Below are 26,745 nucleotides of genomic sequence, written 5' to 3'. Positions count from 1 at the left end.
GCTCACATCCATAATCCCAGCATTTTGGGAGGCCGAGATCGGCAGATCACTTGAGGTCAGGAGTTCCAGACCAGGCCGGCTAACATGGTGAAACCCCCTCTCTCCAAAAACTACAAAAATTAGCCAGGGGTGGTGGTGCCTTCCTGTAGACCCAGCTACTTGGGAGGCTGAGGCACAAGAATCGCTTGAACCCAGGAGGCAGAGGTTGCAGTGAGCCAAGATCATGCCACTGCACTCCAGCCCAGGTGACAGAGTGAGACTCCATCTCAAAGAAAAAAAAGAAGTTTTTGGAGGAAGGAATAATATTCTTTACAATTTTAATACCTGGAAATGCCTTTTTATTTACAATATTTCTTTAGACTGTGAACTTCCCATAGCAAAGAGTCTTCCATATTTGTTTTAATTTACTTAATGCCCAGCACATGGGGTTACTCTTACGTGTTTCTGAAATGCATGCCGTTGTGGATTTTGTGAAATGAAATGCATGTGGTTTTTTTAACTGATCACTCAAGTTGATTAGACTGCCACGTCCCATGCGAAAAGAGGGTGCTCAGAAAGCCAGTGATTGGATAATAATTTGAGAATACTCAAGTTTCTAGTAGTCCTAGTCAGTTGAACCTAAAAATGCCATTAACCCTTTCTCAAAGAAGCAGATTGGAGGTGAGTAGCAGTTGTGTGGCTTTTTTGTATGCAGCTGTTCACTTTCAAAACTTAATTTAAAACAATAAAAAATGTACCTCGAAATCATTTTGTTTCCCTATTTATTTAACGTGATTTATTCTAAATGCGTTTCATATCACCATAATGTATTGGAGCTCAACCACCACCTGTTATTTTGTAGGGGAAATAAACAAGACCTCTCTCATCAGATGAGTTAATTACACTGACATATTCACTCCTCCCCAGAGATACCATAAACTAAAATGCCGCAAAGCTTTAATTCAAACAAGCAGGCTGGAAACAAGAGCTATTGCAGTGGTATAATTTTCTTTGGGAGAATCAAAAGCTCAACACAGGCTTGAACTTAGGGGGCAAGATAGTTGGAGTTGATCAAATGGAGGCTTGTCTAGGGTCACATAATAAATCTGTAGGTGAGTTTAGCTTGAACCCATTTCTCAATGTTTTGGCACTATTTTCCAACCTTTGTGCTTCTGAGCATCATGTGGTCATTTTTTAAACTGTTTCATCCTGTTATTTATCCCTCCCCTCAGGTGTTTGTCTGGGGATGGCTATGCACCCGGAAGGCCATTCGCTCCATGAAGAACATGAAGGAGGTACCTGGTCCTACCTGGATTCTTGGGTGTGCGGGCAGCAGCAGCAGCAGCCATAGTGAACTTCATCCTAAGGAAATTAAGCACATGTTGCATGAGGCTGCTGTGGGGGTGCCAGGTCAGATTCTCCAGTGGTAGAACCTGAGATGAGGATTCATGGGCAAGGATTTACTGAGAATGTTCCCCCAGAAGAATTGTATAGGGTGATGGGAGAAGCAGCCCAGGGAAGGGAAAGAAGCCAGGCAAGATGTAACTTCAGGCAAATCTCAGCCTCAGCCTGATCCTGTGGGGAGCTCAGGAGTATAAATCTCACCCCAGATTTTTTTCTCAACTGGCAGCAAAAGAAGTGGGCTTTCATACTCCTCCTACCATTGGTCCCTGGCTAAGAGCCACTGGAAGAAACATAAACTCCTGGACACTTTTGGTTATCTTCCCTGTAAGCAAAACAGCCCTCATAGCCGTGGCAGCTCCTTAAAAAGTATCATAGGTGTAGGAGAAAGCCCAAAGAAAGGGGGGAAGTGGGTATATGACCCACAAGAGACTGTAAGAAGGATTCAAGGTGGCGTGAGAGGAGAACAGCAGAGTCTGCTGTCCCCAGTAAGGAGTATCAAGTACTCTGTGCCTGCAAGGTGGAAGCTGGGGGAGGACCCCCACCTAAAGGCTGAGTACCTACAGTCTATATAGATTTTAAGGACCTCTAAAGTATTTGAGACCTAAAAAAAAAAAAATCATAGTTGTAACAAAAAATTCACTTGAAATTAATGCATTTATTAATTCAACCAATATTTGTTCAGATATTTACTAGGTTCCATTCTGTTCTAGGTGCTGGGGTTTCTGTAGTGGATAAAACACAAAAATACCAGACCTCATGGTGAAAAGAGAACGACAATAAACAAGATAAGTTAGATCTATGGTGTTGAGGAGGGAGGCGGGATTTTAGTCTGGAGACTGGGTTCCGTCGACTCCAGACCAAATTGAAGACTAGCTAAAACAGGGACCCGACGGGAGCAGCTTTCCGTAAGACACCTCACCGGTCTGCCATGTCAGTTTACCATTGCCATGGCAACACCCGGGAGTTACCACCCCTTTCCATGGCAATGACCCAAGGATCCAAAAGTTACCACCCTTCCTCTGGAAATTTCTGCATCAACTGGCCCTTAATCTACAAGTCATTAAAAGTAAGTGTAAATATGGCTGCAAAACTGCCCTGAGCTGCTACTCTGGGCACACTGCCCATGGGGTAGCCCAGCTCTACAGGAGCAGTCACGGAGCTGTAATACTGCCGGAGCTGTAACACTGTCACTTCAATAAAGCTGTTTTCTTCTACTCTACCACTGGCTCACCCTTGCATTGTTTCCTGAGTGAAGCCAAGAACCCTCATGGGCTAAACTCCAATCTGGAGTTGCCTGTCCTGCACCAGCATCTTATATTCATAAGTTCCATAAAGAAAATAAGGCAGGGGAGGAGAAATAAGTAGGGTCCATGGTGGTGTGGGCAGTGTAAGTTGTACTTTTAAATAGGGTGGTCAGGGCAGCATTCTCTGCTATACATAATGATTGCTGGGAACTTTTGGGCAAATGAGTAACTCAGAACTAAATAAGTAGCTTAATAAACAGTCTTTCCATTTGTTTTTCACCAAATACATTTTTAGTTCATATGCAATGGAAGCAGGGTCACATATTATACAATTCCAGAGAGCTCCACTCAAAACTGGGCTTGTCAACATGGCAACCCAGGGAGTGAGTGCATTTTAATATTCTTGACTTAACACAAGGTGGTACCTCCTATGACAAGAATAGCCAGGATTACAAAAGTCTTAAAGAGCCCTTCTCACTTTGGTCACGTAGCATTGCAGGTCTGCAAGTCAAATGACAGGGCACCCTAGGAAAAGTGATGTTTGCCAACTGAACTCTTGGAGGTAGATTGATAAATCCACAAACCAATTTATTCATTTACAGCAGGCGATGTAGCCGGCACAATAACTCAATCAGTCTCTTTCCTGGTATTGACTTACCTGAGGAACCAAATTAATTATCAGAAGGTTGCTCTGTTAAGTATGGAATTAGAAAGAAAGGAAATTGGATGGTCTTAAGGGATTGTTCTTACAGGCTTGGATAAATCCTGATAAATTGCCTTTAAAGAGAAAGGAATGCACTGCTCTTTGAGAACCTGGCTCAGTTGTAACCACCTTCTCCTTGAACTCTGACGCTGACCCAGGTTTGTCATCCAAGGCTTTTAGTTTACACTTGTTCTTATATTACCTCGTTTCCAAAAAAAAATCTAAATTGCATTGTAAATCAATGAGATTTTAAGTGTGCTGTGTTCTGACTGTGTCCAGGGAGACATTTTAATCTCATGGATAAATGGTAATCTTTCATCAGAGATAATTTCCTCTTTTTGATCTTTCTCTTTATTCCTTTGTCTGTCTTGCTTTTTAGGTCCTTTTTCTTTTTTCTCATCACCATAGCAAATGTCTCAAAAAACTGTGGTTGTAAAATATGCAGATAACAACCACGCCTTTATTTCATCATAGTGGTTAGGAGCACACACTCCAGCTAAATCCTGGTCCTTCTTGGTGGCTGTATGATCTTAAGTAAGCTCACTTTGCTTCAATTTTCTTATTTATAAAATGGGAATAATAACAGCCATGTTATAGAGTTATTCTGATGATTCCAAAGGGCCTCAGAGACCTAGGATCCACAAAATCAAAAGTACGTTCATAAAAATATTAAGGAGTATATTATGTTCATAAAAATATTAAGAAGTAATTAGCCTTTTCACTTAGTTGACTTTTGGAATAATGGTGCAAGATCAATGCTGGGTAGACAGTGGTGCCTCAGTATGACAAGTGGTGGCACCAACTGTGCTAGCAGTCTTGGTATTCTGCACCACTTGCAGGGGGAAAAATGAAACTTAAGAACAGCCTTGATGAACTAGTAACATTTCTTAATTTTATTAAATCTTGATTTTTTAATGTTCCGTGTGATAAAAAGGGAAGTGTATTTAAAGCACTTCTGCTATATAAGGTATCATGATGGTCGTTTCTAGGAAAACACTTGTATGATTGAATTGGGAGCTGAAGTAGACACGGCTTTCATAAAACATTTTTATTTGGAAGAATGACTGACAAATTATGGTAATTCAGACCTCAGAATCTGGCTGATTTTTGTTTTGAAAATGAGCAAAACGAGTATCACTGCAAGGAAAACAGCAAGTGGTATTTGTTGCCAAGGATAAAATCCTTATTTTCAAGCAAAAATGAGAATTTGTAAAAGTTGAACCCGCCACTGTGAGCTCGACAGCTTCCCCATGCTTAAATACTTTTCTGATAAGAATGGTGGTGATATGAACTATGTCAGAATCTGGAATATCTTCATAACCTGCTAAGTCAATATTTTCCAGATGACCAATGTGTGATGTTACAAAACCATGCATGCATTAAAGGTCTATTCAAATTGCAAGATAGACCAAATGGATTTTAATGTAGCAGAGTATGAAAAGCCTATTGAATATGATTTCACATTCCACATTGTAGTAACCTTTAAAAACTTATTACTTGTTGAGTTTTGGTGTAGTATCAAAGAAGAAAATCTTTACTTATCTGAAAAGCTTTTTAAAATACTCTTGTTTTTTCTAAGTACACACATGTGTGGGACTGGATTTTCCTCACATACTTGCCTTAACCAGAACATATTATTACACACTGAACACAGGGAAGGATATGAGAATGTAGCTGTTTTCTACAACTAGGCATTAAAAATGTACTTCTTACTAAATATTTTTTGTTTTGGAAACTATAGTTATCCTTTTATAGGCATATGTTGTTTATATTAACATGTAATGGATTCACTGTCATTTATTATTAATTTATTATTATTTTAGCATGAATTTTTAAATAAACATATTAAAACTTTCGCAGTTTTAATTTCTACCATGGCAAATGTTGATTGTGATAAGCCATATAAACAAAAACTCTCTGGGAAGCTCAATGATTTCTAAGAGTGTGAAGGCATCTTAAGACCTAAAAGTCCTGAGTGTCACTGATTTAGAACATTGCTTAGCTCATAGGAAAAGGCATATAATCCTTAACACTTTTATTGGCTAATTCTTCACACGCCTAGAATTACTTGTTCCCAAGGTATGTATAATTTTAATAACAGTTAACTTTTATTAAAGATTTACTTTGTGTGTGCCAGACACTGTGCTATTTGCTTTGCATGTATTATGTAACCTAATTTTTAATAAAATGTGATAAGATAGGTACCAATGTTAGTTTTGTTTTATAGATGAGGGAAATGAAGTACGGAGAGGTTAGGTAATTTGACCAAGGTCACACAGCTATGGAATAGCAGAAATGAGACCCCAGGCAGTCTGATTCCAGACTGCCTCTCATGACTTTTTTCTATGTGAGTTGTGTTTATATTATTTCCCCATTTAAATGCTCTGAGTCCCCCACCAACTTGATTGTGAGATCAGAGTCCATTCCCCTGACTCAACCCAAGCAAGTCTCCCCAGTACTTTCTAGGAACTTCCAAAAGAGTACCTCTCTCATGGAGCCACAGTGAAGTCCATCAGCAGCCATTCTCCACGTTCTTCTCTATTCCAATCACTCTCTGGTTTCCACTGGTTACCAAACGAGTTGAAGTTTTGCTATCACCTTCCTAATGATGCTCTTCATATATAAGCTATTACCTCACAACATCTGGGACACCAACAGGTGCTGGTTCTATCAAGACTGGCAATATAATTTGCAGGATCCAGTGCAAAATAAAAATGTGGGGCCTCTTCTTTAAAAGTTATTTAAAGTCTGCAGCTGCAAAGCATTGATCAAGTACAGAGTTCCATGTGAAGTGCTTTTTCAGTTGCATGCCTGGAGAATTGGCTCTGGGTTCTCTGCAGAGATGGGAAATACCACAGCCTTTCTGAATCTGTCACAGCTTGTGCCCCTTAGGCATGAAGGCAGGAGCCTCATGGCCACACATACTTTCTTGTGAAAATGGGTCCTGCAGCTTCCAGTCTTTAGTCCTCTAGCCAGAGACCATCGAATCTAGTACACAGGGATGGAGGTGCTGATGCCTTGACACTCCCTCTGCTATCTTGTCTTTCCTCTCCTTCCAGCAGCAAAGCCAAGCCTTTGTGCTCATCTGTGGTTGTGACCAGTTGGAGAGACATTAGGAGATGAGATACTGTGTTCACTCCTCACAGCTGTACCAGGGACCTGAGATATTCCATCACTATTCTATGAGTGAGTAAATTTAATATGTAGAAAGAACTGAGAACTTTTTCTTAAAAGCATGAAGAGCAAGACTTTGTCGGGTTATAGAGAAATCAAACTATTTTTTTCTTAAGCCAAAGAATGACGCTAACTGCCTTATTTAACCAAGCCATGGAAAGGATAGAGCAGGCTGGTTTCAGACATAAATGGATCTAGGGCCCTTAGCCCAGTCTGACAGTCACTATGAGGGTCTTATCCTATTTCTCTGACTGGCCTTGACTTCAGACCCAGAGCTATCCCTGGACCCGTCACTGTGGCCAAGGGAAATGGTGGGACCATTGGCCCAGATTGTGCCCACTCATGTGGTCAGGAAGCGGGCAGGGGTGCTATGACCATCTCTCACCATAGTGAGATGGGAGAGTGGAGTAGGAGCCTTTTGCCCCCAAAAGTAGTAACTATTCTAGATAGAACCTTTATGGCAAAGCCATGGTTCTTCTAAAATAACCCTTTGCAGAAATGTAAACCTGAATGTGGGCAGGCAGAACAATGAGAGCCAGGAAATAGGATTCAGTTTAAGAAAATCTGGTTTATTAGAAACTGACATCAGGTGAGTGCTGACGCTTATATCTTCCACAGCAAAATTTGGGAACCCAGAGAAAGTGAGGTCCAATTAGTAGAACCTCGCCATCCTGAGAGACCCAGGGACTAATCCAGTGAATAATGCTCATGTGTTAGGATTTTTGGAGTTCCCACCAGTGGTTTTCCAGTGCCAGGGTATGAGAAGATAGTCTCCATGTCCAAACTCACAATTTCAGAACAAATTTCATCAAGATAAAGGTAAAAACAAACCATGACCTGGGAATTTTGTCAGTTAGATCACTATTGCAGAATTTATTTATTGCATACCCATGTCTTACAGCAAAAGGCAAATATGCAAAGGACACTCAGGTATGAAAATCACCCCTCCTCCGTGAACTGGTGGCCTGTGAAAGAGAAACCCAGAGAGGAATTGGCATACTTCCATTTCTATATTTCCTTCGTTTGGCACCAAAGGTAGTATTTTTGTAGTATTTTGCAATATTTTGTCTATATTTGTTTCCCAACACCCAAAATGAAGGGAGCTGATGAAGTAGAGGCAACCAGGAAGTGGGGAGGGTCACTTTCTTAGGGATGGGTGGAACCAGTGAGAAGCTGTCTGATTTGCAGTGGTTCGGTGATTTCTTAAAATTCTTTGCAGGGCTGACCTATTTCTAATTCCTCGAGCCTATGGTCTGAAAGGTCATTAATCTGGGCTCGGCTCATGGTGCTGAGGCTTAAGACTTCTATTTCTTAAATGCCAAAGGTGTGTCAGGTTTTGAAATGCTGGTATCTCTATTCAGGCATGCAGTGGTTAGTAGAGAGGTACAGCAGCACTTCCTTTTGTCAGGGAAGCATTCACCTGACCAAAGGAGCCACCTGTGTTTTTACTTTTTTTTTTTTTTGCCATTTGGATCTTTGCCATGGATTCAAAAGACAAACCAATCTCCCCCACACACTTTCTTTTTTCTTTTTTTTTGTCAAGCACAGGGACAAACAGGTATGTGTTTGCTAATGGGTGACAGCATCAAATGTACTTCCCAAGAGTCAAGTTGGAGGAAAACATGGAAAGTATCAATTTATTCTTGTCACTTTCTGTCTCCTCATTTTCTATAGAATGAAATCTGAGCTCTTTGTTGTCACATATGAGGTTCTTTCTGGTCCTCTTTCTGCTTCCTTCACTGATCTTCCTTCTTGCCTCTCCCCAAACTTACCTTTGACCTCTAAGAACCAGTCCTGTCTCGGTTCACATCAGGGCCTTTGTAAATGTCATTCCTGGCCTTCTCACCTGGCGGATTCCTGCTGACCTTTCGGTGGATGGTTCTTCTTTAGGAGGCCTCACCTGACTCCCCAACCCTGAAGGAGGGACTTCTCTTTGGTGTTCCCATAGCAACCAGTGCTTGCTGCAGGAACGCACTTCCTCTGCATGTAATTGCTTGTTTACTTGTCTTTCTTCCCTATTATGCCTTTTCTTGTTTCTTTCTTTTCCTCTTTCTCCTTCTCCTCCTTCATTCTAATGCATTTTCCTTGCATGAAATCCAAACATCACAGATAAAGAATGCCATCCTCCTGGGCCACGCGTCAGATCTCTTTCATGTCTCTCTAGACACACTTACCAGCCACTTACTCCCACAGTGCGCTGGGAGCCTGACCTTGGGGTCTGCTTTGACAGGCCTTTTGCCCTCCAGCTTGCTATTGGGCTTGGCCACTAGGGACACAAAAGAAGGTCGGGGCTGGGAGAGAAAGGTTTTGATGTATGCGTCCCCTACTTCCCTCCCTGCCACATTCCCACTGCTGATTGTGTCACTCTAACTAAGGCTCTAGGTCTCCTCAGGTGTCCCTCTTCCTGCAATCACCTCTTGGGCTCTGGTGGCCCTTTTTCTTCTTGTCCTTCAGGCCTGGGCTGGTGAATGGTTCCTGCTTTCACTATTCCAGAAATCCAGCTCTGTACCGTGCTGCTCTCCTTAAACCCTGCCTCTCTGTAAGGTGTCCCTGTGTTAAATATTCCTTCCACTACCCAGGGTATGTGTGCATTCCATCATGCTGAGAGCCTCACTGATTCTTATAATCACTTCCAACCCTAGTCCTTGCCCCTTCCTTGAGTTCACCCAGTTATAACTATGTCTTCTAGAATATCACAACCCTAGATGCTGGCACAGTATCACACACATAGAAGGAGTCCAATAAATGTTGACTAAATGCTATTATTGAACCTTGGGCTCCCAGGACTAAAAATTGCTAATTCCAGCCAAACACTCATTTCCTCTGCACATCATAAAGATAAAACAGGATCACAGTTGTTAGAGTGGAAAATTCCCTCACTGTTACAGCAGCAAATAGCCAGTATGTGTTCCAATGAAAGACTCAGGAATGGGTATAAAAATAATCCACTGTATACCATCAAAAATTGAAAGCACATTCTTTTTCTTTGAAACAGTATCGGCTTGTAGAAGATTTCACTCCAACAACCATCCATCTAAAACTTCTCTCCAAGGGCACAAGTAAAATGCAACTTGTTTCATAATAAGTCCCAGGAGTTTACTTTAAAGACATGATTACCCAGAAGGCAATGAGAGCTGTCTACAATTTCTTCTGTTTTAAGAATATTTCTATCCTAACGAAAGACAGGATAGCACCAAAGTTTCACTGGAAATTTTGGCTTGTGAATTATACAGGAAATAGAAATTTTGCATATCTGTGATTGATCGTGGATTGGACCTCATTCCCCCAATTATAGTTGCTCAACTATGGAGCATAAGGCCCCATCAGAAGCCCACCTATCTGTCAGATCAGCAGTAGGCCAAGCTGTAAGCTGACAGCCTTTATTCTACCATGGTTTCATTGCTGGAATCAGTGACTATTTCAAAACCAAGCTGGGGCATTGCATACTCGAGCCATTATTATAGCTACTATTAGCAGTGCCCTTACTAGGTACTTTGCACGTCTTATCTCACCCAGGCCTCCCATCAGCGCCATGAGGGGGATGCTTTTAGCATCTCCATCTCACAGATGAAGACACTGAGGCTTAGCCAGATGAAGGGGCTTCTCCAGCTGAGTGGTACAGGCAGTACTTCCTTTGCAGCCTAGGTTCCTTATCACGTTTCCATTCACCTGGATGGAAGTGAGTCAAACTGCCTTTGGGAACCTCCAGCTTCCTGCTGGGCTTTGCCATTAGGGGCACCAAAGAAGATGAGAGCGTTGGAGAGAAAGGGTTTGCAAATTTGCAAATATGCAAAATTTCTATTTTTTGTGTAATTCACAGGCTGGAATTTCCAGTGCAACTTCGGAGCTATCCTGTCTTTCTTTAGGTTAGAAATATTCTTGAAACAAAAGAAACTGTAGACAGCTCTCATTGCCTCTGGGTAATCATGTCTTTAGCATAAACTCCTGAGGCTTATTATGAAACAAATTGCATTTTATCTGTGTCCTTGGAGATAAATTTTAGATGGATGGGTGTTGGAGTAAAATTGAGTCTGGACTGCCTTTCTTCTTTGGTACCCACTTCTACTCTTGTACTTTTCTCATTGTGTTGCATTGGCTCATACTCAAAGGCAAAAAAAAAAAAAAAAAAAAAAAATTGGCACATGCCACATTTGGTTCACAAACTACTTGCCCTCCAAGGTTCTTAAAGGGTGTGAAATTTTGCTGGATCACACTTCAGAGTTGCTCATAACATTTCTGATTTTATTAACTGCCTCACTCCCCCATCTTTTTAGGTCCTTGGGTAAAACTCCACGAAAAAAAGAGAAACAATGACCCATTGACAGCAATCCTCTGACTGTAGCTTTTTCTGTTGTCTTTAGATTCATGGAGTAGACATTCAACTAAGCAGAGATCCTCCTCCAACCCCTACTTCTTCCCTCTCACCACACATTCCCATGCCTGGCTCTTCTTTACCTTTGAAATGTCCTCGTTATCCGCATTAGTATCAGCTGGTTCCATTACGGCACAGATGTCCTGACATGGACATTCTAGGGATTTATTTCCCCACCAGGCACCGGTTTGGTAAAGTTCTCTTTATTCCGCAACATGAGCACTGTTAGCATTTTGGTCCTGACAATTCTCCGTGGTGGGGGCCATCCTGGGCATTATAAGCTGTTGAACAGCATCCCTGGTCTCTACCCATGAGATGCCAGTAGCATCTCCAGTTGTGACAAACAAAAATGCCTTCAGATATTGTCAAATATCCCCTGAGGCCAAAATAACCCCTAGTTGAGAACTACTGGTTTAGTGAATGACAAGTGGGACCTGGCAGCAATACAGGTAACTCTGCACATTCTTACACATCAAGGCTCCTTGAAACATGCTCAGTGGTGACTGTGAGTCTCTCCCAGGAACAGGGGAGTTAGAAGCCCCCAGGGTGAGGATCCCAGTGTTTGTTTGTTTGTTTTTTTCTGAAGCCCTTTCATATTGTATGCCTATAGTAGCTCAGGGTCTTAATACATTCATTTCTGCATGGATGGGGTTTCAGGCTGCAACAAGATCTTGTAGGGACACTATCTCTGGCTGTTAGGTGATCACAGTTCTGTGCATTGTCTCACCCAGTCCTCAGAGTAACTCCAAAGACAGGTTGTATTATGATCCTATTCTACAAATGAAGGAACTTAGGCAAGTCACACGTCCAGGTCATACAGGTAGAGAGTGATGGAGCCAAGACTTGAGGCGAGGTCTTTTTGATTCCAGGTATGGATTGGCTGATTACAACTGCTTCTTTGGTGATAAGAGGGTACTGGGACTCCTCTATTTGAGAAAGAAATGCAGTAAGTGAAAGCAATGGTGGAAACTCAGATGCTGGACAACACATCCAGGAGGCTGGCTCCTCTCCATCAATAAACCAAGAACAGTTGCTTAGTGCTGTCACTTCAGAAAACTGACTGAGAGAGGCCAGATAATGATCCTTTCTTCTCCATATCTATCTGCTAGTCTAACTGCTCAGTTCCATGTTCTTCTTAAGGGGCAGGAAGGCTTTACTCAATTGTACTATTGCTGTTCAATGAGTGTTGCCACCTAGTTTAGGTACAATCACAAGATGATTTCATTTCATAAGCTATGTGAGGGCAGGACAATGTCTGTATTGCTTGCTGTTTTATTCTCAGCACTTGGGGCTCTCAATGAGCATTTCTGAAATGAATGAATCAATGAATTAATGGATACATCTATCTTGAGAAAGGGTAGGTAAATTTTTACTTTTATTGCTTTTCTTAGATTTTTAATTCATGAGCAGGAATTAGTGACGGGTTTCAAGGTGACCAAACTTAATGTGGTACGTACATTGTTGAAGTGGAATCTTAAAAATCTATCCATTATATGTACTGAAACATCACAATGTACCCTATATATATGTACAACATCATGTGTCAATTAAAGTAAAAGGAAAGAAAATATATACAAAAAGGTAAATCTGTGTTTCCAATACACATCTTTTGGATGACAGCAGACCATAATATGGCATTTCACAAAAGCAAGACAAAACACAACAAAATGATCTGTGGGTACATTGACTCATGATTAAATAACACTGACACTCCTAGTAGGAAAGATTTGCCCATTGGATTTTCTTTAGGTCCTTCTGTCTGGTTGGGGAGAAAGTCTCAGTTGGTGCTAGTGTAGTCTTTAACATCACACTATCACTTATTAATCTCCCTCTTTGACAAAGGAAGAGCAGACTTCAGGCTCAGACCCTTCAACAGACAACAAGTCCAGATAGAATTTTATAGCATTTTAATGTTTATATTGTGACATAGTCAAGTTGGTCATCTATGTAAGGCAAACGACACTTGGTGTTTTATGTTTACGGTTTTTGTAAAATATTTCCCTTTTATATAAATCTAGTAAAACAAAAATGAAGGGAAAATTATTGAAAGTAAAGCATTTCATGTCTTTATAACGGTTGTTGCATAGACATGGCAAACATTTTTGATGTGGTACACAAGTGGGTGGAATTTGAGAAATACTGTCACACCTATTAAGAACAAAGAAGGAACTGGTTTTTAATCCTAAATTTACACCTTGCTAGAAAGGTGGCCTTACAGGAAATTCTTTAGCTTTTCCAGGCCTTGATTGTCCTCAGATGGAAATGGGGATGGTATGTACGTAATAGTTTTGTTATAATATTTTAATGAGACAATATGTGTAGAATACTTTATTACCTGGCATTTAGGAATAACTCAAAAAATGGTTGCCATTTGTTGTTTAGATCTTGTTTCCCCATAAGCTGATGCCATTAAAGACTGACAATAATACCAGGGAATGAAAAATATGCCTTATTTTATTTTCAGATGGTCTGGCTTGATGATATCAAACCTGACGTGGCCTGAAGAGACAGACAATGGCTCTTGCTAGCTAATTATTGTCAGATGGATCAGCAGCCGACCAGTACTTCTAAAACTATTGTTTTTGGCAAATGTTCCTCAACATTTTCCTGGTATATAAATAATGATCTCTTGCAGAAAGTCACTTCCTTTAGTTTCCTTGGTGTACGTTTCATAAATGGTTTGCTTTGGCCGGTCCTCCAGGAAGTCATTTTATCATAGCTACAGGTGGTTTGTGAAGAATTCATTTTGGTTAAGGAGGACACCTGATTACGCCTGCCTTAAACATTTTCAGGCCATAACTATTTGGGAAAAGTTACATTCTCTTGGGTCTTGACCATCTATTCTATGTCTTGGGGCAGATTCTGAAGGAGATTCTGGGTAAAGTCTGGAAATTTTGGCTTTGGCTTAACTGGGTTATCCTCTGACTCCCATTCAAGCTTTTTTGTTGTTGTTGTTGTTGTTGCTCTCTCCCTCTCCGATCGTCTGATACTCCAAGAGTAAAGTCGAGTAACCAGTGTTGGTGAGATGGAACCAAATGGTGAAAGAAAGAGAGAGAGAATTTTAAAGGACTGTTGATCAGGAAAGACATATGAGAGAGTGAGGTAGCTTGGAGAAAGGGAAGGGAGTGGTGCTTGGGGGAGGGCACCTGGATCCTGGGGGCCCATTCATCACCTTTATGGGGGCAGTAGATAGGAGGGTAATGTCAGAGGATTGCTTAGTATTTGGGTACATCTTCTTAGGGGCAACAAATTCCCTCCCCTCCCAGCAGAGTTCTACCAACAGACCGAATTCATTAGCACAGAGGTTGACTGCTGTCATAGGGACCCAGTATGAGCTTGGCTTAACCAAAAGAGAAGCTCTTTCTTTCTCTAAGCCTAGGACTGCTATAGTACGGCAGTACCATAGTATCAGTCATCCAGCCCCTTCTTACTTGTTGCTTCTCTGTTTTTTGACAACTTCCTTGTTTGGCTCAAAATGGTTTACTGCCATACCCACATTTCAGCTAGGGGGAAGAAGTAAGTTCAGGGGGGTGGGCAAGGTCCTTGAGAAGCCATGTTCTAGAATTTGCACACATCACCTCTCTTCACAACCCTTACAAATATTTACCAAGCACTTCAGCCTCAAGCACAGTGAATAAGGCATATTAGATTTCTACCTTCAGTTTAAAAGGCCAGTTAGCATTCTTCAGGGACTACAGTCTCATCTCCTTGCCCACAAATATTTATCAAATTTTGAGAAAAACATATTCATTGTTTCCCATATTCATTGTTGTACATGAAGAACATTGCTGAGTTCTGTCTGAGTGCTGGGGTAACAGCAAAGACAGTAGGCAGATCCTCCCTGCAGGGAACATAGTCTGCTGAAAAACAGTAATGAACAAATATGTGAGCAAACAGAAAAAGTAATTGCAGGCAGGGCATGGTTGCTCACGTCTGTAATCTCCACACTTTGGGAGGCTGAAGTGGGAGGATCACTTGAGCCCAGGAGTTCAAGGCCAGCCTAGGCAAGATAGTGAGACTGTGTCTCTAAAATTTAAAAAAAAAAAAAAAAAATCAAACAATTAGCGGGGCATGATGGCACATGCTTGTGGTCCCAGCTAAATGGGAGGTTGGGGAAGGAAGATCACTTGAGCCCAGAAAGTTGAGGCTGCAGTGAGCCTTGTTTGTGTCACTGCACACCAGCCTGGGCAGCAAAGTGAGACCCTGTCTCAAAAAAACAAAACAAACAAAACAAAACAAAACAACAAAAACAAGTAATTGCAGATTGTGGTGAGTGTTTTGGAAAAAAAACCCAAACTGAATGCTTAAAGAGAAAAGAATGAGAAATCATGTTGTTTGAATTGATGGCTTCCAAAGCTTTTTGAGGCAGTGTCATTAGAAAGCTTATCCTTGAGAAGGAGGGAGCCAAGTGAAATTCTGGGATGTTGGAATACTATACAGCAGTGAAGATGAAAGAGTCACAGCTACATGCAACCATGTGGATGCATCTCAGAAGCATACAGTTGAGTGAAGAAAACATCGCCTAAGACTATATACACTATGATACAATTTTTTATAAACCTCAAACACAAACAACCAAGTAGCGTATTATTTCAGGATGCATACATATGGAATAAAACTAAATACAAAAAAGACATGAGAATAATGAACACAAAATTCCGAATAATGTATACCTGAGTGGGAGAGGAGGAGAAAATAAGAGGATATTCAAGGTAAAGTGACAGTTTTAAAGTTAGATTGTAGATTCCTGGATGCTAGTTTTGTTGGTGCGCTTTCTAACTTATACACGTGTTAAATGTATTTTTGAATACATTTAACAGTGCTTAATACAACACATTTTAAAACATAGCGGAGGGGCATTCAACTAAGTATCTAGGGAGTCCCGGCAGACAGTGTAAACTGGTGAAGTGGCTGAGTGGGTCCCTGGGGAACACCAGAGCACCTGCCTCGTCTACAGGGGCGCCATCGCCCAGTCCCTGCCCAGGGTTGCCATGTGAGCTTGCAGGCCAATTGCCCAATAACATCCATCCAGAACGTCCGATTTTTCTTAAGGAGCCTCACGTCTGACATTTGTATTTTTACAAAACACTGTTCCAATGCTGGCAACGATTCCACATTTCAAAAACTCTATGGGGGCAAACGACATCCTTCGGGAGGCATACCAAGTCTCAGAAATAGAGGCAGTACTTGGAGGCCTATACTAATTCCATGCCCATTTGCAACAAGAATTCCTAAACGTATTTCTACCATACTGCACGGCTCTAGTGCAGGCAGGAAGGAAACCCATCCCCTCTGCATTCCCAGCGTGTGCTATTTCCAACCTGTGGCTTTGCTGGGTTCCTACACTTCTCTCACTTGTGAGCTCTCACCTCTAAGTCTGGAATGTGTGAAGGTGTTGCCAGCGCAGCTGAGAGCGGGTGGGCAGGAGCTTGGGCTGTGTCTCCGCCTGAGAGCCTGATTTCTGCATAGCACCCTCGCCCCCAGCCTTCCAGGCCCAGCTGTGCATGGTATTTGCAACACCCTTATTTTCCCCTAAAGGGCTATGGGGGAGGAATGGGTAACACGCAGCTAGGACCATGCTGCTGAGATCTAATGTACATTGTCTACTGTTGGGACTGAACACTTTCCATACAAGAGTATGCAGACCCCAAGGGACATTTGGCAATATGTGGAGATATTTTTATTGTCACAACTGGAATGGGGGCACTGCTCAGATTTGTGCGTGGTGGGTTGTGGGTGGAGGTCAGGGATGCTGCTAACCATCCTGCAATGCACAGGACAGCCCCCCTTCCTCACCCCAACACTCCAACAAAGAAATATTCCACTCAAGATGTCAATAGTGAACAGTGCTGAGGCTGAGAAACTCTTTTCCCTCTGTCTGCTCCCACCAAAAGACAAAGGTAAATAAAGCCACGGGCTGCCCACTCCCTGTGAGTGATGAAAGATGTGTGTTGGGGGTGGGGTACGGTGAGGGGTGTAACATGAATTTAGAAGACATGCCCTTTAGCTAGAGCTGGGATTTGTGGCCACTATTTTGTTTTTATTAAAGCGTAATGCTCACAAGCAGAAGAGGAGATTTGTTATTCTAAAGACAGTTGCACACCAAAGCATGCTATTGTATAATCTGGCATTTTCCCCACTAGGGAGCTATGGTGCATTACTCACGAGTGACAGAACCAACGAGCTTCATCTCCCAAGAGGCCGGTGCATCTGTTTAAAGAGAGCAGGCGCTATGCAGAGCCGCCCCCACCCCACCCTCCATGGCGGAGTGCAGTGGGGGAAGGTAAGCTTCATTTCAGTCACTGTGAGGATGAACCATGCATTGATTCTATGCCCGCCCCACTCCCACTCCCCAAAAGGAGAGGGTCGAGTCCAATCGTGTTCTAGTAGCAGGACCCCAGGAAAGGAGGCGATTATTCTAGGCTTCAATTCAATAAATATGATTAGCGAAGTCCTGGCTGTTTCTGTACCTCAGTTTCTCAGAAGAGCTATGCATACTGGGGCCAAGAGCTTGGGGCTTGGGAGTCAGCTGGTTGCCATCAGTTTGAATGCAGGTTCAGCGCTTACAGTGTGTGCTCTTGGGCCTTGACTTCTCCCTAAGTCTTGGTTTTCTGATCTAAAAAGTAGGGATAGTAATGCTTGTCTCATAGGGTCACAAGAGACAAGGATTATAAAGCACTCAGCACTTGCCAGGCATGTAGCAAGGATCATTCCAGTATTCAGAGATAAAAGGAAGTCAACGCATATTCTCTTTGCACCTTGCGGAACAGCTGGGAATTGAAATGAAATTATGGATGGGAAAATACTTGGAAAACTTAAAAATGCAATTTCAGTGAAATGTAATGAAATCAATGTAAATATCAATGCAAATAGCGATAGTGTTTATTGTGCTGATCCTAATAAAATAGGAACATTATTACACATTATAATTACAACCAGTTAGAAGTGGAAGAAAATTAGGTCTGCATTAGTTTAAACCTTCTATTTTATAATGGGAGAAGTTGACTTCAGTGGCAAAACTTGAACGAATCCCAGCCTGGTGCCCTTTTTCCACTCCCCACAGAGTTAACTTGTTTAATTTGGCAGCCAGTTAGAGCATTGCTGTATCAGGTGGAAGGTCTCTAACTTACAGACATAAGCCTCAGTTTCTTCGTCTCTAAAATGGACATGATAATGAAACCCAACTCACAAGGTAGTGATGAAGAGTGAGATCATGCAGGTCAAATGTTTAGCAGGCATGCCTAGCCCATGTTTCCTCCAGAAACAGTAATTATCATTATCCTTATTAATGGTAGTAATTGAGATGACATCTGCACATGTATCTCTCCCAGAATCTGACATCAATTGGTGAGGAGGGGAGGGGCAGTCAATATCTATTCATTTGTGCAATTGCAGATAACAGTACCTCAATGTTCTGAGAAACATTGGTGGGGACTCTAAGTCTTCCTGAAGAATTCACCATCACATTGTCTGGTTCCTGGACATCCCAGGGGAGGACCTGGACAGGTCAATGGCATCCTTTTGTAGCTTCAGAAACAATAAAAGCTGTCTGACAGTCTAGAATTCGGACAGGGATAGAATTCTACAAGCCAAAGGCCCTGATACTAATTTTGTTCTGGTCTTTGTATTAGTCCTTTTTTACACTGCTGATAAAGACATACCCAAGACAGGGTAAATTATAATGAAAAGGAAGTTTAATGGACTCACAGTTCCACGTGGCTGGGGAGGCCTCACAATCACGGTGGAAGGCAAAAGGCATGTCTTACATGGCAGCAGGCAAGAGAATGAAGGCCAAGTGCGAGGGGTTTCCCCCTATGAAACCATCAGATCTCGTGAGACTTATTCACTACCATGAGAACAGTATGGGGGACCCTCCTCCATGATTCAATTATCTCCCACTAGGTCCCTCCCACCACACGTGGGAATTATGGGAGCTACAATTCAAGATGAGATTTGGGTGGGGACACAGCCAAACCATATCAGCCTTAGAGGATTTGTGAACTTTTAGGGTGGGCAGCAGAGATCAGTTGCATGTTCGGATGACCCTAGACCAGTGGTTCTCACATTTTGGCCTGCATCAGGATCACCTGGGGAATTGTTAAAACACAGGTTACTGGTCCCATGCCCTCTGACGGTCTGGTGTGAAGCCCTATATTTTGCATTTCTTTCTTTTGTTTTTGAGATGGAGTCTCACTCTGTTGCCTAGGCTGGAGTGCAATGGTACGATCTCGGCTCACTGCAACCTCCACCTCCTGGGTTCAAGCCATTTCTCTGCCTCAGCCTCCCGAGTAGCTGGGATTACAGATGTCCACCACCACGCCCGGCTAATTTTTGTATTTTTAGTAGAGACGGGGTTTTGCCATGTTGGCAAGGTTGGTCTCCAACTACTGACCTCAGGTGATCCACCCTCCTCAGCCTCCCAAAGTTCTGGGATTACAGGCGTAAGCCACCGTGCCCAGCCTAAATTTTGTATTTCTAACAAGATCCCAGCTGATGCTGATGCTCCTGATCCAGGGACTGCACTTTAGAATCACGGTCCTGCAGCAGCATTGCTATGCTTCAGTACTGTTGGTGTTTAGGGCTGGCTAATTCTTGGTTGTGGAGGGTACTGTAGGGTGTTTAGCAGCATCTCTGGCCTCTGTTCACTAGATACTGGTAGCAGTTTCAACAACCAAAAATGTCTCCAGACATTGCCTAATGCCCTCTGTGGGGCAAAATCTCCTGGTTAAGAACCCCTACTGTAGACTGAGATGATTAGAATCGAACTCTAGTCACTTCTTGTCATAGTGGTGTGACTGCAGTCATATTGCTGTGCCTTTCTAGGCTTCTTCATCCATGTAATGGGTACAGGGATGCCAGCCTCATAAGATCCAAGTGGAAACTAAGAGATAATACAGGGAAAGCCCGAAGCACAGTGCCTGTACACATTGAGCAGCTTAATTCATGTTAGTTATTGCTTTTGAGCCCTCCATAGCAGATCTACATAGTGCAATGTTTTTTGTTTGTTTTTTCTCCCATGAAGAAGTTTTCATATAGAAAGCATTTTCATAGAGAAAGCAGGTTTATATAGAAAGCATTGGCTGCTGATTGGAGTGGAGAGGCTGTAGACCTTCATCTAGGATCGAGCAACCCCCAGAAAACAATTTTAAACATGTCCATTCAGACAAAGGAGTCCAAAACCATAAGGTCCTCTCAGCATCCTGAACTAATGTCCAGCTGTTATCTCGGTGAGTAGTTCCCAATCATTAGCTCAGAGGTGACTGACTACAAAAACATATTCCAGCTTTATGAGCACACCTCCTATTTGCTAGCCAGGGTTGACACTACCGAGATCTCTTTCCAGTTTTTAGAATTTAAAACAATGAGCTGGGCACTCACATTTTCTTTCCCAACTTTGCTCTAGAAGTGAGCTTTCAAATCTGGAGCACTGCTGCATTCTGAGTTCCCAAGCAACTCCTGTCCAAGGGTAATCTATGCTGGTACACACAAGGGATCATGGATTTTTCTTTGGCTGTCAGCTCTCAAAATTACCCAGCAATCCCAAAATGAATTTCCACTAATCTGACAGTTTTGCCTCTCCTGACATGATGTACTGTATATTCAGTGGTCAGCAGGGACTATTTAATTGCAGTTAAGCCTCTGCTGTTCATTGTGGCATTTAAAATAGAGCAATGTGTAATGTGGCTACCCTTACTGACTCTCCAGGCCCAGATGGGTGGGTGGAACTCAATTTTTGGGGGAAACTTCTACCTGGGAACATTTAGTAATTAAGTTTTACTGGCTAGCAGCTTTAATTCTTTCATTTTGAAGATTTATAAATGTTAGAATCAAAACTAACATCAAATCTCTCTACAAGGTAGAAGGAACTGCAATATCAGATGAAACTGCTGATGAGTTACAAATGGATTAGAAACTCAAGAAAGGAGAGATTAACATTTTTAGAGTACGTACTATATGCTTGGCAGTTTTCAGGTGTTATCTCACTTTTCTCTTAAGGCATTTCAAAGAGGCAGGGATGTTTCCCCCCATTTTACAGATGCAGAAACTGAGGCCTTAAAGGATTAAGTTACTGCCCAAGACTTGTGAGTGTGTGAGCAGAGCCAAGATTTGAACCCAGGTGTGTCTGATAACAGTCTAGACTCTTAATGCCCCACGCTAAACTTCCCAAAAGATGCTAGATGTCATTTGTTTTTCAACTGTTTATTTGACAGGTGGAGAAACTGAGGTGTAGACAGTTCAAAGTGACTTGCTGAGAATTAAGTTATCTCAGGCTCAGGAAATTAGCCTGTGGGTATTCATAAGTCTGATTATTAAGAATAATGCAGGGCTTTGCCACTTATAAAGTGCTATAACTTCCATTATCTCATACTAAATTTTGGTTTTCAAGCAATTCTGTTATATGAACTGATAACTCAAAAAGAAAAGCATTTTGATAAGTGCTCTTTTTCCCACTGTTGAATCTAATGATAAATATCTGCCTTATAACCACAAAACTGCTACTGTAAGGTGCCACGAACACATGAAGAGCAACGATCTAAGTGGATTCACTGATTCAGCAAATATTATTAAGCTTGTAATATGTGCTAAACGTTATTCCAGGCGCTGGGAGTACTACAGTGAGTAAAATGTTTAAAACTTCCCTACCCTAAGAGGGCTTACATTTTAGAGGGCACAAGCAGATAACTGACTAAGTCAATGAGTGAGATATAAAGCATGTCAGGTCATAAGTGTGAGCCAGCGAAATCAGGATGGGAAGGAGAGAAGGGAGCACCGGAAGCAGGGATTAAGTGGAGAGGGTGATATTTGAATGAAGACATAAAAATATGAAGACAAGTTTTTTGAATATATTGGAAAGAGCATTCCGGGTAGAAGGAACAGCTAATGCTAAGTCCTTGAGGCAGTGAATATATCCTTTGTTGTGTTTAAGGAACCCTAATGGTTAGCAATGTGGCAATTTTTCGTGGACTTATTTGCCATTCGTATGTCTTCTGTGGTAAAATATCTGTTCAAGTCTTTTGCCCTTTTTGGGTAACTCGTCGTCTTCTTCTCCTTCCTCCTCTCTTCCTCTTCCTCTCCTCCTTCCCTCTCCCCTTCTTCTTCTCTTCTCCCTCTTCCTCTCCCTCTCCTTCTCCTTCTCCCTCTCCCTCTCCCTCTCCTTATTGAGACAGGGTTTTACTCCCATTGTCCAGGCTGTAGTGCAATGGCGCGATCTTGGCGCACTGCAACCTCCGTCTCCCAAGCTCAAGAGATTCTCCTGCCTCAGCCTCCCAGATAGCTGGGACTACAGACACACACCGCCATGCCCAGCTAATTTTTGTATTATTATTATTTTTTTTTGTAGAGATGGGATTTCACCATGTTGCCCAAGCTGGTGTTGAACTCCTGGGCTCAAGAAATCCACCTGCTTCGGCCTCCCACAGTGCTGGGATTACAGGTGTGAGTCACTGCACCCAGCCTAATTAAATTTTGAATATTTTATCCCTATCAATGACTTGTCTTTTCATTCCTCTAACATTCTTAATTTTGATCAAGTCCAATTTATCTTTTCTGTCCTTTATAGATTGTTCTTTTGGTGTTACATCTAAGAAATCTTTGCTTTTGATTATTTTAAAAATTGATTTTCTCATCAAGTAAAAGAAAATGTACTTTCAAGTTCCTTTAAGTATATCTGTGTTACCTAGGCAACCAAGTTATTTATCAATAGGTGATCATTTGTAATGATTTGTTAATAAAGGAATTAGAAAATCTTGCTTTCCATGATCCTTAATCTACTTGCAAGACCTCATCCCCCTTAGTATAAGCTTATCCAAGACCTACGGCCAACTTGGAAGAGAAGCAGGTGCGATTTTGTGGGGAAAACTTCCTGGGCCCTAGCAATAGGAGACTGAATTTTCTTTGCTCTGCTACTAATCAGAAGCTCAACTCTGGGCCAGTTGTATTCTCTTTTTTAGTTTACATTTCCAATTGCAAAAATAAGGAGTTGTACTAGATTTTTCTGTGCTCCTGTCTAGTCCTAATACTATATAAATGTGATATTGACAGTAAATTGAACATCTTCAGGAGGTCCAGGACTAGAGTCAGGCAAGAGCTGCGTCTAGAGCACAGCTTCTAAGAAGCTGTGCGTGGCTGGACAGGGTGGCTCACACCTGTAATCCAGCACTTTTGGAGGCCAAGGCAGGTGGATCACGAGGTCAAGACATCGAGACCATCCTGGCCAACATGGTGAAACCATGTCTCTACTAAAAATACGAAAATTAGCTGAGCGTAGTGGTGCATGCCTGTACTCCCAGCTACTCGGGAGGCCAAGGCAGGAGAATCGCTTGAACCCAGGAGGCAGAGATTGCAGTGAACCGAGATTGTGCCGCTGCACTCCAGTCTGGTGATAGAGCAAGATTCCATCTAAAAAAATAAAAAAGAAAAAAAGAAAAAGAAAAAGAAAGAAAAGAAAACAAAAAGCTGTGTGCTCTCAGGATTGTCCAAATTTTCATTCTGCATTTACACAACCCTAACAAGGAACCACTTGCAAGACACCGGGAATGAGGGCCTCCATGAATTTTATGCCCTCCATAATTCTCTTGCCGTATCCTAGTTCTGGTCCTGACCTTCATTGAGATAAGTGGGCATGACCCACGAGGGGGCTGTGATGAACTGGCACAGGGCGTCTTGCATTTGAGTATGCATTCGAGTCCCCTGGGAATACTGTTCATTCTCATTCAGAGGGTCTGGTATGGGGCTTGCGATTCTGCCTTTCTAACAAGCTCCCGGCTGATGCTTGTGCTGGTGCATGGGCCACATTTTTCATATCAAGGAACTAGAATGTGCCAGCTTTGTCCAAAAAAGCAACTCACCTTCATCCATGTGGGAATTCAGTCGCCAGAGTGCTTAGTGTCTTTTGTTTTGTTTTGTTTTTGGGACATAGTCTTGCTCTGTCACCCAGGCTGGAATGCAGTAGTGTGATATTGGCTTACTGCAGCTTTTGACTCCAAGGCTCAAGCAATTCTTGTGCCTCAGCCTCCTGAGTAGCTGGGAATACAGGTGCACGCCACCATGCCCAGCTAATTTTTGTATTTTTAGTAGACACAGGGTTTCACCAAGTTGGCCAAGCTGGTCTTGAACTCCTGACCTCAAGCAATCTGCCCACCTCAACCTCCAAAGTGCTGGCATTACAGGTGTGAGCCACCATGCCTGGCCCCAATGTCTTGATTAGTCAAAAGAGACACTAGAAATCTGTGATGTAATATGAAGTCTCTGAAAATGGGCAAAAAAATAGCAAGATCTCAGAATAAATTTAACAACAAAGTCAACATCCCCGTCCCCACCCCAGAAATGTTAGCCTGAAAAAGGATGTCAGAGTTAGACTCAATTTCATTTCTCAGGGTGTCCTTGCTTGAGTTGACATGGAGTGATGGATCAGTGGCTCACCTATTCTCCTCTTCCATCCTTTTTGCCCACTGTGTCTCCACTAGTAATTTTCATCTTTGTTTTTCAGCATATCTCCCCTTCTTTTTCTTCACTCCCCAGCTCCTTACATGCCTCAAAGCTTCTCTGGAGTAGACAGCTGTCTCCTTTGTCAGCCCAGCATCCATTTGCTCTCCTTCTGGCATCAGCCTGTTTTGTTTTGAAGGTTTATTCTCTCCCACGTTCAGCTCATGCGATTCAAACCAGACTGCACCTTCCTGCACCCATGGCTCCAGTAGGAACCAGGCCCAAGTTGGTCAATCAGGGTATTTATTCTATCACCCCAGCTCCAGTGACTGACTGAGGAACGAGCACAGTACCCACGCAGGATGGATTACCTTTCTTGCCCAGCCTGAGTTATTGGGAAAAAGGAGCCCTTTCCCTTGGAATTGGTAAATTGGCAATAACAATACCTAACACTTACTGCATGTTTACTCTGTACCAGGCACTGCTTTAAGAACATGCTTTTACATGAATGATCTCTTTAATCTTCACAACAATCCTGTTTTGTATGTACTTTTATTGTCATCATTTCACAGATGGGGAAATGGAGGCACAGAGAGGTTAAAGAGAAGCTCCTGAAGCCACACAGCTTGCAAGCGGTGGAGCTGGGATTTGAACTTGTCAATCTGGCTGCAGAGCTGAGCTCTTGGAGACTAGGTTATACTGCCTAGTAGCATGTAAGCCTGGAGCTGCTGGCGGGCATTTTGTAAGTCTGCAGAGTGAACCTCAATGAGCATGAAGCAGAGAGGAAAGCAGTACTGAGAGATGCAAGAAAGTCTGCGTTCCAGCAAGGGAATCTGAAGTCCTGGATCAAACCTTACCTGGTGCCAAGATTTACCAATCAGACATGCCAATTGTAGGACCCAAATTTACCCTTTTGGGGGGATTGAGTTTGAATGAGTATTTTTGTTTGTTTGTTTTGTCATCAGAAAGATTCCTGATTAATACACAGTATGACCTTGACCAAGATGCTTCATTTCTCTAGGACTCAATTTTCTTATCTGTAAAGGGTTCATCAACATTCGTTGGTTGAATCTTACCTGAAACATTTTTTTCAGCCTTCATCAATCTCATCTAAGCCTTTGTTTCCAAAGAACAAAGCCATTTAAGGAAGGAGGGGGAAGTGTCATGGAGTCTTACTGTCCTGAGTGCAAATATGGTCTCTGTATTGTCCTTATCTGTTCATTTTTTGCCTCTCAGTACTAGAATGAAAACTCTAGAAGCGGAAGGAATTTTGTCTGTTTTCTTACTGTTGTATCCTAAATGTTTTGATTTTCATATATCTGTATATATATTTGTTAAATTAGTGAAGAAATCCTTATACGTCTTTATGGATAACAACCTGGTTTGGGCATGTTTTGCAGTCATGGGTCCTTCCTTTCGTGCGGGAGTGGTTACGGATGGTATTTGTTCCTCTCCGCTTCGTAATTCTCTCGTCCATTTTTGACTTCATGGACAGGAACAATAGATGAAGAAAATGGAATCGTCTCTGAACAAAACACAGGGTTTTAATGCCTCTTAAATCCTGTAACATATTATCACTTCTAAACTCACAGTAAGCAGTTAAGTTCTCATGACGGGTGAATTTCCAGTTTCAAATGATATAAGAGAGGACTGTGTCTTACTTTCCTTTCTATTTTACGTATATTTCAATATCTTAGTAGAGCTATTACCTGAAATTGATCCCCCAGCATTAGGAAACAGGATGTTGCTGACACTGTGATGTGCTATTATATAATGTACCATTATTTGTCATGTTTGTTGTGACGTCCAGCCCAAGCTTCTCTCTTGCAAATAAACCTCATTTTTGTTTTGGGCGGCAATGTGCTCAGATCCAGGCAATAATAATAACCATAGTAGGCCTGGTGCGGTGGCTCATGCCTGTAATCCCAGAACTTTGGGAGGCCGAGGCGGGTGGATCACCTGAGGTCAGGAGTTCGAGACCGGTCTGACCAACATGGAGAAACCCCGTCTCCGCTAAAAATACAAAATTAGCCTGGGCATGGTGTTGCATGCCTGTAATCCCAGCTGCTCAGGAGGCTGAGGCAGGAGAATCGCTTAAACCTGGGAGGTGGAGGTTGCGGTGAGCTGAGATCATGCTATTGCACTCCAGCCTGGGCAATAAGAGCGAAACTCCATGTCAAAAAAAAAAAAAAGTAATAAAATAAAATAAAATGACTATAGTAGCTATAACTTGAGTATTTTTTCCTATGTTTTAGGCACTCTTCTAAACCAGAAACATGCATTTTATGTATTTGATATATGAAGGCATGGACTGGGATTAGGATCGGCCAGTCATGCTGTCACTGACCCCGAATTCCAGGCAGCTAAGTGAGGCCATGATGTTCCCCTGCCCAATAAGAGGCTATGCAGCGGGTGGACGGAAGAAGAAGTGGGCTTTGCTTCCA

General features: G+C 42.3%; 1 long non-coding RNA gene across 2 annotated transcripts in view; it reads left to right on the top strand.

The window, feature by feature from the left end:
- Nucleotides 1–243: 243 nt before the first annotated feature.
- The window catches only part of LOC105470659 (uncharacterized), a 41,753-nt gene continuing 15,251 nt past the window's right edge, over nt 244–26,745 (top strand). The window contains exons 1-6 of one of the 2 annotated variants that reach the window (XR_980670.3): nt 244–1,274; nt 2,094–2,449; nt 6,390–6,516; nt 7,406–7,539; nt 17,020–17,159; nt 24,874–25,193. This is a non-coding gene — a long non-coding RNA (uncharacterized lncRNA). Of the gene's footprint in view, nt 1,275–2,093; nt 2,450–6,389; nt 6,517–7,405; nt 7,540–17,019; nt 17,160–24,873; nt 25,692–26,745 lie in introns of those variants that run through there. The other variant, XR_980671.3, reaches the window with a different exon arrangement.

Source organism: Macaca nemestrina, chromosome 15 (genome assembly GCF_043159975.1).
Source record: "Macaca nemestrina isolate mMacNem1 chromosome 15, mMacNem.hap1, whole genome shotgun sequence".
In the NCBI taxonomy this organism is placed as follows: Eukaryota; Metazoa; Chordata; class Mammalia; order Primates; family Cercopithecidae; genus Macaca; species Macaca nemestrina.
This window is presented reverse-complemented; position numbering and strand designations above follow the sequence as displayed.